Source organism: Ochotona princeps, chromosome 8 (genome assembly GCF_030435755.1).
Source record: "Ochotona princeps isolate mOchPri1 chromosome 8, mOchPri1.hap1, whole genome shotgun sequence".
Lineage (NCBI taxonomy): Eukaryota > Metazoa > Chordata > Mammalia > Lagomorpha > Ochotonidae > Ochotona > Ochotona princeps.
Window position 1 is genome coordinate 6,606,063 of NC_080839.1, and position 13,779 is coordinate 6,619,841.

Here is a 13,779-nt window from a genome sequence, read left to right on the forward strand (position 1 = left end):
TGAAAACTCCTATTCTCAAGTCTGCTCACAAAAGCACACATACATGGACACGAGCAGGCCCTGCTTGCTTCCACTGCTTGGCTTCAAGAGACAGCTAGTTCTAATGCCAGGCCACTTCTGATATAAAACTGCAAGTGCTGATGCTCTAGGAATTTTAAAGTGTTTTGTAAAATTCAGTCATAATTTTACCCGCATCGATAGTATGTGTTTTATATAAATATAAACTGACCATATTTTCTGCAAAATGGTATATTTATATCAGCCTACAGAAAATAATTATGCATTTATATAATTTCTATGTATTCATATACTACACATATTTCATAAATGATTATCCTGAATATATTTCAGATTTTGGCAAGTTTTCCAAGCCGGTATTTGGTAAATTTCTTTCATCCTTATAATGAATGTTACAATAAACTCAAGTTAAACACAGAGCTGAAGTAGAAGCCTCGGGATCCTAAAACACTCTAATACTCATGTAGAAAAGGTCACCCATTTTATGTATATTTATTCAGGATTTATAGAGGCCCTTTTAAAGTGCCAGACACTGCAGTATGTGAAAGTGTACCAAGGTGAAAGATGACACCCTTCAGCTTTTTTGAGACACACACAGTGTGGATCACTGGATGCTGTATGCAGTGTTCTGATGGCACGTTAAGTCCAGTGGAAGGAGGTGACGTATCAGTTGGAGAGAGCAATGATCTTGGAAATCAAGGTATACAGTTAAGGTGTCTTGGGAATGACCTTTGCAGTTCAAAGAGGATGAACAGGGCATGGCAACTGGGATGGATTCAGGTGAGGAGAAAACAGAATAAATCAAGCTTGAATTAGATTTCAAATAGTTTATGAATGTGGTAGACTAGACAGACAAGAAGTGTTACAGAAGAGTCAGAATAAATGCTAAGAAAGAGTCAGGAATATTATCAGAACAGACTAACTTGGTGGCCAAGTCAAGAAGTTTCCATTGGGTCCCAGGGGAAATGAAAACAGCGAGGAGGACTTGCGCCCTGGTCCATTGGCAAAGCACGGCTGATGGATATTCTGGACTCAAAAGCAGCGAAAGACTACTGGCTGTTTTCATTTTGATGAACACCTGTGCCAGAAGTTCTGAAGAATTACAAACATCTAAACAGCACGCCCTCCGAATTACAAGCATTAAAATGTGCATTAAAAATTCAAGAGAAACAATGCAGGAAGATATCATTATGTTTGTTATCAATAACTGTTATCAATAGAACCCAGACATCTGAAGTCTCAAAATGCATCCCAGGGTTGGGGTTGTGTGACACAGCAGGTTAAGTAGCACCTTGTAAACTTGGCATCCTCTGTCCTGAGTTGGCTGGTGTCTGCCTGCCCACTTGTTGATCCAGCTGATATACTTTAAAAAGTAAAGGTGGGTGGCTGAAGTAGTGGGACCCCTGATCCTCATGTGGGGTTTAAGGATGGAGGTCCTGGCTCCCAGCTTACGCTGGATTAGCCGTGGCCAATGTACCATTTGGGCTGTTAGCCAATGAATCTCTGTGTGTGTGTGTGAGCGTGTACACGCAAGTGTGTATGTTTGTGTGTTTGTGTCCTCCTTCCTGTGTTTTTCTACCTTTAATCAACTACTCTTAAAAATATACACATTTCATTATTAACTCTCACAGGATCATGGGGATGTGGTTCACATACCTGTTAACCCACTTTCATCCATGGTATTCAAATTTGTTGTTGTAAGCAAAAGAATTCAAGTCTAACCCAGATACCGTCGTTTTGATTTTGGGAATTCACATAGCTCTATGAATTTGCTATTATTAAGCTATTGATAATTATCTAATTGAATTTATGAGTATCTTATCACTAAATTAGTAAAATATTTAATGCCTAAATAATGCTTCCAAAGTGCCAAATTGACAGTCATAATTGACCCATTCTCTTCCCTTGCTTAAATTCACATCTTGGAAGAAAGAAGAAATCTGGAAATAGTTTTGCCTTGTCTATCTCTATGTGAGTGGTTTCCATGTGCCTTAATGTAGAGAAAGGCGATAAAGAAAATGTGAATGCTTGGGGAACTTTTGCCGTTAATAAGCATGATGATTCTAGAAAAAGGAAAGTTATCACTCTGGATCTTGAAAACTACATGTCCAACATTAGATTTAATCAGTGATAATTTTGTCACTAATGGAATAGACTTACTCCTGCAGAAATGCTTTAAACGTTTCCATTTTTGCTTAAATGTGGTCATAGAAAGGAAACAAAATGTTAAGAATTTCTTTGATAACTAGTAGTTCTTCAAGGATATAACAGTTGCTTTTATGGCTCTTATCACAATTAGCATTTGTGAAACGTGAGTGAAATAATGAGTGAATAGCAAGCTTGAGATGTAAGGATTTTGCTGGATGGTCAGTGATTTTTTTTTTTATAAGGATGTCAGCCATTACTACTATTCGAGGGACATGTACAGTGGTATCTTTGTTATATTAGCATTTTTCTTCCTGTTCAAATATGATTCACTGAGAACTTCTATACACATTTAAGGCAAATCTTATTGAAGAATTGAAAAATTTAGCCAATATTGAAAAAAAAAACCTAGATTGTTCCTAAGAGCAGAAAATCCAAATTGTCTTAGTCTAAAATACAATGCAAGTTCTTTCACTAAGATTGACTGTATTGCAATTTCAGTCCACTCTTAGTAGAGCCTGGACATGTGGACCAGGCCTGGACACTGAATCCACCCTCACCTGGGCCTGAGATGAGAACAAGGCGGCAGAGCGGGAGGGAATGCCAGTCCAGATTGCATACATTTAAAGTAGATAAATTCCAAAAAAGACATCATAGATGCCTTTCTAACTAAGAATTTGTCAGCCTCAGCCCCATTGTTGCATTAGCTAGTTCACTCTTGGAGGGGGTGGTGTGTTGGGCAATGTATATATTCAAGGACATTTCTGGACACCACACACTGGACTTCTTCTCCAGTTATGGCAATCCAAAATACCTTCTGGTATCACGGAATATCCCCTTGGGAACAAATCATTGCCTAATCAATTGGAAATCCTGAAATTGAGATCAACTGAATTGAGGGGAATTCATTTGCATCGTTTGGAAGGTAGTACCTGGAGAAAACCTTAAGCTAATGAAAGCAATCAGATTATTTTTTGGTTGTTAATCACATCTTGGGTTTCACATCATATTTTAGGAAGGAAGGTCTCAAATAATCAATTGCATATCACAGCCAGGTTTATTGCTTCTAATACTAATGACAATTGCTAAATGTTAAATTACAGAATGTATTGGATATGACCTATATTGACCTACTGTGTTGTTAGTATGGAATACATAGACAGAGTCCCATGCACATACTGCTTTTGGATAGTCTTAATTGAACGGCAGAGTTGTTGATAGGCTTCTCAAGGCATGTACACTGTGAATTTTCCAATATGGAGCTTATTTCTAAACTTGATGAAAGTCTAGGAAAAAAAAAATAATGTTTTTTTTTTAAGATGCCACACTGCTACGTAACTGTTAAATTATCTTGTAAACTTCCTCCCGACATGATTTATAGTAGAATAATTCCACAGACTTATTTTAGACTCAAGGAAGTCCTGTAATACTATAAAGAGAGCATTTCCATGAATAGTTATTGATGCATAAGTGAAGACACCAGCTTAGAAAGGTGAACAGTTCTGAGGCATTCAGTCTGAAAATCAAGCTGTGCCGATACACTGTCCGTGGCTCCTCCAAGGCCACACAGACTGTGCAGAATGCTAATCAATATTTAGCTATTTAGTCCATAATTTTTTATTTGCCTGTTCCAACGATGCCTTCCATGCCATGTAAACACTGGAAGTGCCAAAAAGCTATCAAGACAATGAAGATGTATCACAGACCTATTACTATTATTATCATCATTATTAATGCCCTAATGCTAAACTTCTTGAGATATGAGTGTAGATAAACACACATACGCAGCATGGTGCAGAAGATACAACAGAACAAATACCAAATGTTCTTGGATTGAAACGCCTGAGAGTGTACACCTGCAGTTTTAATTTACAAAGGAGTTGCTCCGAGGAAAACTGATTTCTCTACTACGTGCACTTCTTACAGAAAAATAAATGTTGGTTCTCATTGAATTAGTTTTAATATATTTACAATCTTCCTGAGCTCTGTGTATTTCGAGAGGAAATGCAAATCCCATCTGAAATTGCATTTAGTTTGTAATTTGAAAGAGTATTTTCTGCATCACAAATAAACAAACAAACAAATCAGTTTGATCTGTTGAGCAGATAATATGAAGCGGGGAATGTTTTTTTATGAAACAAAAATCCGCTCTCAGTGTGGAAGTTCTTGTTGGAAGCAGTGCTAGCAGGATATCCGTGTCCTGTGTACGGCTCTGAGCCTCTTTCATGTGGTGCGTTTCCCCGGCTGAGAGCTGCGAGAGGGTAGAGTGAGTCTCAGCGGATCAATTAACAGAGGGACCTGTCCTTCAGCAGCAGCAGATCTATTTCAGGATTTGCATATCACTGAAAAAAATTACAAAGCTGAGATAAATACAAGCCCGATAATAACTCACTGCAGACTTGGCTCCATTCCTAGATTTCCTTGGCTGTTTGTCCTAATAAAGTGTCTCCATGGCACTTAGGGCAGGAAGGTTATTAGTAGCTGTCAATCAAAGCAGGGAGTAGGCACGGGCAAGAGGAGGAAGAGAAGAGGTGACATTCATCCTGTCTTCTCACTGATATTGGGTATAAAAGTCGTTCAGAGCAAGTGGTTAAAAAGGGACAGGTCCCTCTTCATCCCCATGGAAAACAGAAAAGCTGCCTTGGTTACCAACAATTTAATAATAAGACGAGATACATCAATCATCTTTTCTTCTGCCTTATTGATGCCTGAACGTCCATTAATTCTGAGGAAATGAAGGACGTATGAAAGAGATCTTCGTGGGGAACTCTTAATATCGTCTTTCTTCCTCCCCTCTTTTCACAAATGCATACATACTGAAGTATAAAATTAAAGAAGAAAATTTTCACCATTATCAGACATCTCTTTTTAGGGACGCTTTTTTCTAATGTTAGAATTTTTCTGACAGCGTATCAAGGGAATGCCCTGAGAAAAATAAAATAATCAGGTAGCAAAACTAAAGCATGTCTTCCTTTTTTTTTTTTTTACCAGATACAATGCTTTTGATGTTGCTAAGCCGATACTCAAACTCTCCCTTTAGGACAATTAATTGATACTTTTAGGGTCTTCATATTTTTGTACCGTTTTCTTAATTAAAGTGTATCTACCGCTGGAGCCCATCCTGTCTCTATATGCATACTTTCATAAGTAACACAGTCCATAGAGTGCTAATTGATATCCCGGTCTCCAGACAATACTTTACTAAATGAAATGACAATTATAACCAATTAAAATTCACTTTACATACTACTTCACCTATTTGGTATGTATTATGCATGAAGCCTGAGAGTACCTTGCCTCACTGCTCAGGATTTCTGTGTGTCTCAGAAATTGATGGACAGCTCCAAGATCCTCCTTTTAGTGCATTTACCCCCAAAGGTCACTTGGGGGCTTATCAGAACCTCAGTATTTTGGTGTTACTAAGGTTAAATAGCAAATAAGAGCTGATATTTGTTACAGATTGAGACTATCTATGATATTTGCTAAGCCTGCAGCGAGAGCACTTCCTCACGGAACTATTCTTGGATCAAAAGAGTTTTTTAAGCAGAGGTTCTCCTGAAACCGCTGCTGCAAGGCTCCCTGCGTACACGCTATGTCTGTCTACACCCCTTGGTAACAGTCACACATTAACCTGTTGCTCTTTAGGGGAGTAAATTCGAATTTTCAGGCTCACACGTTTTGTCAAAGTCCCGCTGACCTTGAATGAATACCGAAAGTCCCACAGTGTGGAACTAGGAGAATACTGGTAATATGTGCCTATCTACTGAATAAAAGAGATCCTTGCTGTTATTTCTTTTTTAAAAAGTGTTTCATGCATAAATGATCTGGAGGTAAGAAGTATGGAGGAATAAAAAGGGATGGGGGGCATTAGCTTTGGAATCGTGGGACAAAACGAATACTATACTGGAATTTGAAATGCGTTATAGTTTTGAATCAATATTAAACTGACTAAGTGATCAACTCTCTCAAGGAATGTACATTTATCTCATGTCAGTCTTCCTGAATTACTATGCCCTGTTGTGAACATCTGCTGCCTTTCACAAGAGGGTAAAATTCTTATAAAAAATGTACTTTTTGATGAGAAAAATTATGATATGATAAGAAACGTGGAACCTTCCCATAAGTAATGTCACTTCACATTTTTCAGCCCCATAATGAACCCCAAATCAAAACATTTTCATGAATTCCGTTTACACTCATCCATTGGTACGGCTCATGCTTCAAGTGGAATAATTTCTGATCAACAAGTGGTGTCATCAATTGTTAAGAGAAGCAACAATCATATAGTGATTGAAGCTGTAAACCTCTTATGCGTTAATCCTTCTTCAAAGCATTAGCTATGGAGAAGTCAAAACAGCTACAGTTTGCAATAGGAAACCTTTTCTCAATTTTGAAAATTTAATTGCCCCCTCTGGGATTATGTTCCACAGCTTGTTCTGGTTTTTTTTTAACAAAAAGTCCAGTGAATTACCCCCAAAAATAACCATTTTGGAAATCCGGCCAAAGTTTATAAACCATTTGGCATTAGTGAAACTTCTACCTTTTCCCGGAGTGTTTGCCATGCCCTGTGTTTTAAGTGATTTAAGATTAATACCTGTGCATTTGCAAAATCTTTCTTTTAGGACATTGGATATCAATAATGATTACATAAGATAATAAAAATGATGCTGAATAATTATAATTGTTGTTATTTGTAATTGAATATCCATGAGTTTCCAATTTCACAGAAATGTTTCTTCTTCTCTACCCTCTTATTTTTTCTTTATTTCTTATAAAATGTCTTATTTTAAAATCTGAATCAGAAATTTTATTTTAAAAGGATACTTTGTCACAAATAAAGTGAATAAAATGTTATCTGTTTTCATCACTTTTTAATAAACTTCACTATGAAGTTGGTTAAATATTATTACTTATTAAACCCTATTTTATAAATTGCTACTTTGATTTGCAGTAACAATGCTTTTTCCATAAAATAACAGGTTTCTGGCATTTTCCTTATATGCTTGCACGTTTTCACTTTTTGATGAGTTGAATAATGCTGAATATTCTTAAGGTGCAAAAATGATTGTGTAATTTTTTTCAGTTAAGAATATTGGGTTTTCACTACATTTACGTATTTTTTTCTGCATGCTTTTTTTTTTTTTTAGAAAAGTTGTTTTGTGCAGTAAATGAAGTGCCAATACAGACAAATGTAACCAACATTAAGCTGGCCAATAGAATTGGACGAACTGTTAAGGTCATTAATATAATTTGTTTTGGCACTGTTACATTTCCTAGTGCCACTCTGAGCAGTTTGCTGGGTACATCAATTTGTTTTCAGCTATTGTGAAATTGGATATCTTGGCTTTCATCCAAAGCACCCTCTCAATTTGCATATCTTTGTTATCATTTCAGGTTCTCAGAACATACTGTGGACTATCACACCATCTGCACCAAGATCCTCACATCCAAACACAAATTAAAAATGAAACTGTAAAATTTGCAAGGAAACAATACAGACCTTTTATCTCATTCTCCCTCTGTTCATTTTCAAAAGAGAAACTTGCTTGTAGCCAAGCATAGCAAAAAAGGCTTTTATTAATTGGACTGGCATCAAGCATGCATACATAAAATTGTTTATTTTTTCCCTATAAAGGGGTTGCCTGACATAAAAGGATCTTTGAAGATGACATTCAGATTTTGACATTTGCATGATATTGTATAAATATCAGAGGTGGGAGACTTTTCTGACAAACCAGATGGGTCAAAAAAAAAAAAAAAAAGGAAGGAAGGAATAAAGAGAAGCATTTCCACGTAAAGGCAGTAGTTCTTAACTTGAAGGATATTAACTTCTCTAAGTAGGGAATCATTAGATATGAAAAAACAAACATGTTTGTTAAAAAGCCAGAACCTTTTTTTTTTAAGTAGAAATTTGATATTGGGAAAATATAAAATTTATTTTTGAAGTAAGTATATGCTATATTTCAATGAAGAGCACATGATGTAACTGAATCTCTCTCGGCCTTCTAAGTACTGGAGTAATTAACTTTTATTGTTCAGCCCATTACTGCTGGATGGTCTTAATGTTGATTGTAGGTTGGGCTTTGGAATGTTTTTGAAGAATGGAAGTGCATTCAGGATCCTGTATTCATCAACATCTGGATTATGCAGGCATAGCTTTTTTACTTCCCTTGGTGATTTCTGAATGCAGATGGAGCCGGCTTATGATTTCTCACAATAAAAAGAGCAGCCTTCCCAACCTCCATCAGTGTGTGTGTGTGTGTGTGTGTGTGTGAGTGTGTGTGACCTCACTGGCACTCAGGGACAGAGGCAGAAGGAGACACCAGACAATGATGAGGGGATTTGCTGAAGGTGTGCTTCCGTATGGATTTCAAAGGCCAGCAAAAGAAATCTCCTGAATCTGCGTGTATAATAGCATAGTTCAAACCTGATTAGACTCCTTGACCCTAGAATCAGATGCAGTCAGCAAGTTGTGCAGGAGAGTTGGTCTACATATTCAGAGCTCAGTGTGGATTCATGTTTTGGGTCCAGGCAGCCTGCCCTGTGGTTTTCAAATGACACCCATTCTCACCACCCTGGTTTCTGGATAGATGGCAGACCTTCTGGGAACACATCTGTATTTTGCATTCACACATCTTGTCTTCAATACAAGCAGTGTCCCCCTATTTTTCCTGCAGAGTCCAAAGCAGGACATTAACCACAGGTTGTCCGTGCATGTTGGGAAGAAGCGACTCACGTGATTGAAAAGTTGCTGTGGGTCCCAGATGAGAAAAGTCATGGGTAAACCTTGGGAAGGTCTTCAGTTATTTGATAACCACCATTTCTTTCTTTTTTTTTTTTTTTTTTTGCTTTGTTTTGCTTGTTCTTTTATTGTATTGTGAAGATCTGACTGTTCTAACTCATGATATAAAACTACACATCTCCTGAATTCCTTCTTTTGTTGGAGGTTGTATGGCTCCTTTCTTTCAGTGACCAAATGATGTACATTTCACGTGTCATATGCACCCCACCTTCAAGAACCTCTTTCCTTCTGTCGTTCATGCTTTCCATAGCTCTCAATGATACACATCGGTTTATCTTCATTCCTCCAAGTGTTCTTTATGCTAATAAGAAATAGATTTAGTGAATGAAATCACAGTAACTGTTTGTAATGACATTGGATCTTTTCAGAAGAAGTCTCACCCTACAACATTTGAGGAAGTGTTGTTCCTACCGGCTGGCACACACCTTCAGTGCCACCTGCAACCCGAACTGAGCATCAGGCGTGTCACCAGGCTGAGCCGCAGTTTTCTCTTTGGTGTTTGGGATGCACAAAGGTTATTGCAAAAAGTTTAGTGTGATAGTTGTAATTCAAATTCTATTTTTTCACAAACATTTTGGGGAATCACTCACATAGCACCAGTGAAAGTTTTTCCCGCATGGGCTAGAACATCTTGAACCCGGAATCCAATAACTTCCACCGCAACTGTGTATCCAGTGATTATCTCTCAATTTCAGGAACAAATAAAAGTTCATCATGCAGTTGCACGTAACACCACCTAGAATATAAAATGTATCTACAGGAAGTAATGCCATCTTTTCAACAAGTCAATGATATGAAAATATTAATAAGGAAAGGGATATTTTATTTAAAAGAATCTTAATAATGAATCAAGTGCTTTACTAACTCAAATGGCCCCTCAAGATACAAACCAGAAGATAACTGAGAAGCATTCTTCAGTGCTGCTAGCAGAGTAAAATGCCATTTGCTTGATTTTGAGTAGCATGCTGTCATCTTCTGTGGGAGCAGCTGAAATGTGATATCTGGTATCTTTCTATATAACGTATTCCTTTAAGATACTATAGGGATGTAAGGAGCACATGGCGATACAGAGAAAAGGTTAGACAAGAAAAGCAAATGACAAAACTTGCACCTATTTTTAGGGTTTTAATCCTTGACTATAGGGCAGCATTCGTTCTGCATATTTTTTCACATTTGTTTATCTGTACAGATCATTATGTATTTGAAATGAGAGTAAAAGATTAAGTGCATAGAAGTAGCTAGTTGGGAACTATACCAGTCATGCCAGAAAGCAAACCAACCACAAAATAGTGATGACATGCAAATATAAATTGGACAAGTCTGCAGTAAGTTAGGGAGACCCAGGTCGGAGCAACAGCAACTACTTGGCATGAAACCTTCATAATACTGAAGACAGAAAGACGCTTCTGGAGAAGCTCAAAAACATGCAATGAATCCTTGCTTCTAGTCCAGAATCATTGCAGTAACTTTTCCACTATTTCTGTTGGCCAAAGCAAGATCATGACACAACCCAACCAATAGAGCAATGATGTTCACTCTTAGGAAAGTTTGAATAGAAGCACGAATTTGAGGAAGAAGAGAGAGAATGAACATTTATGAGTCACAGGAACTTAAATTTAGTGTTTGATTAAGGTTATGCTTTTTAGTTCAAGTGAATGAAGAATATAGTTGGATGTAGTACTCTGAAAGTAAGAGCAGTTAGGAATGGAGATGCAATTTTTAATATCAATTTATCATTGCTTTCACTGAGTTCCATACTCTGGTATTAAATATTGAGAAAGCATATTGATAATACTATCCATGGATATTCTACAAATTGATTTAAAATGTGTAGAAAGTTTTATAAGATATAGAAGAATTCAGATACATTAAAATAGATTTGCATGTAGTTTTTAAAGTTAGTTGATGGCTAGGAGATTTCACTACTAGTTTCAGTTGATGATTTTCTAAAAAAATAGTCAGATGGAAAAATATCAGATATCTCATATTTAAAAGGACCTAAGTTATCATTTGGCCCAAATTCCTCCTCACTACAGGCAGCTCGTTTAATAGGCTCTGTGCATATAATCAGCTAGACATTGTCCATTAACTTTCAGTGAAAGAAACAATGACATTTTCGTCTCCTTCAACTTTTACATGATTTCCAGTGCTGTGAAGTTCTTGCTATATTTACTAGCACTGTAACCTAACTGAATTTATGCTTCCTCAGTTGGGAATAACAGTGTATTTCCCATCCCCTCACTTTGTGCATTCTGAGATTGATTGCTGTCCCATGTGTGCATTGGTTTCCTCCAAAATCTATGACATTTTACTTATTATCGGCCATGGTTTCAGAGTTAGCAGTATTATTTACGCTCAGGTTGGTTTGTGCCATGGCATCACCTGGGCAAAGAAGAACCCAGAGCCCTCATCCCAGAGTCTAGTATAAGTCGATGGTATGTCCTAGATATCAAACCTGTTTAAAATGCCTGAGGTTCAGTATGTGAATAATCATTTAAGTAACTTCTAATGTCTTTCTAAGGCTAAAATTGCTCACCACTTCCAGGTGGTACAGTTGCTTACAAAGAGTCGTAAGATCTCCAGCCATGTTCCAAGAGATTTATTGAAAAAACAAAATCATACCACGAAACAAATTTCATGGAAGTGTAAGAAGAGTTTAAGCAATAGCGCTGGCTATCATTAATGCTGGAGTAATACTAGAGTTTTGAATGGAGTCAGAGGTACTAAGATGATATAGCTATACTGTAATTTCTGAGTTCTGAAAACTAGCATGCAGCAGAATTGTCTTAGGGTCATGTAGGTGGTTCTCTGCATCTCATCCTCAGATTGTATGATTCAGCCCAAGAATTTGCATTTTTGAATGCATTTCTAGATGCTGCTCATTGAGGGAGCCATAATTTGTGGACATGGTTCCTGCTGTCTCCTTGTGGAACCTCTACAGATCACACTCTCTTATTTTCATTCCCTAAGACAATTATTCTCAAATATGACTTTTCTAGCCCTCTCGATGATAATGCTACAAGGTAAAGTTTCACAACCCTGGTCTTCCTGTCTAACCTGATGCCACATGTATCTACTCCTCATTCTCAGTGATCACTGATAAGTTTTTGAATTCCTGAAAAGCAACCGCTAATTTCCTTAATTCATTTTCTCACACAAGGCCATAGGTGGTATGATTTGTATGTGGGTTGTCTCCCAGAAGTTCATGTACTGAAATCTTGAGCTTTAGTATGGTAGTATTCAGGTGACAGAACCTCTAAGAGGTAGAGCTTAGGACATTGGAGATGCTACCTTTGGAAAATATTAATGCAGTTTTCATGGGATCCCAGGGAACTCAGGTATTATTTCTTTATATATCTATTATTTATAATTTTAAAGATTTATTTATTTTACTTGGAAAATAGTAACTACAGATAGAGAGAGAAACAGAGAGAAAGGTCTTCCATTTGCTGGTTTGCTCCACAAATGACTACAAGCACCAGGTTGCTCCAAAGCTGGGAGCCAGGTGCTTCTGCTCAATCTCTCATGTGAGTGTAGGGGCCCAAGGACTTGGGCTGTCCCCTGCTCCTTTTTGAGACTATAAACTTGGAGCTAGATATGAATTGGCACAGCTGGGACTGGAACCAGCATTCCCTTGGAATACTAGTGCTGACAGGCAGGGGATTAGGCTATTAAGCATTGTGCAAGCCTTAAATTCAGGTATTGTTTTTTTATAGCATCAGAAAATGGAATAATCAAGTAGCCCACTAGTCATGGGTCAGTTCTGCTTTTGCCTGGTGTTTATCAGCTATTGAACAATTTCTTTGTGATAGTTGGACTAGTAGCAAAGTAGCCCCTGAGACCTTACTAGGCTTTACCTAGCATGTGAATCGGAAATCCAGGAATGAAGCCCATCAGTCTGTGTAATGACAAACAGCAGGACAGTGTGTTGTGCTTTTCATTGACTATTACTGTTATAAAAGAAGAATTTAATTTAAAATTAGCAACATCAGTTCAGGGCGGGACTGGCCCTTTGGTGGAGCAGGCAAAGCCACTGCTGACAATGCTGATATCATGTACCACTTCCAATCCAAATTCCTGCTAATGCTCTTGGTAAAACAGCAGACAATGGTCCAAGACCTGGATCAAGCTGACGGGCCCTGGTTCTTGGTGTCTGTGGCACCCAGCCCTGGCAGCTGCACTGTTTGAGGAGTGAACCAGTGGATGGAAAAAATCTATGTCTCTCTGTCTTTCCCACTCCGAAACTCAGACTTTCAAGTAATCAAATATATGTTTAAAATTCAAGGTAAATGTTTTTTCTTTTTTATAAAAAGAATGATGCATGGATTTTAAAGTTACTTTGAATCACAATTAAATTATCTTGAATTCCATTTTTAAGTGAATTTTTTTGAAATAGCTCTTGTGGCATCCTCTTATCTCAAACAGCAAAAGTCATCAAAAATATTTTCTCAGAATATAAAATCTTGCCACTAATTTGCACTCCTCAAATCCCAGATTTTATAAGCTGTAAGATATCTGTTACAAAAAGAGAATAAAACTATAAAATAGATCTGTCTATAAGACCAAAGTCCCCATACTCCAAAATTTCTCCACCGTCTACAGTTGAAACCTTATATAAGCAATGTTGCTTTGGTTTATAATTGTGGAATCCACAAGGGTCACATTGGCAATAAAATACTCCACAACTTCCATGGCAGTGAACATCTGGTATGTAATTTTACATAAACAAATTCTACTTTGATGAAACTTAAACCTATGAAATTTAAACAAAATGGTGTTAGCACTGGATCCCAAAAGAAAAAAGAAAGGAATTT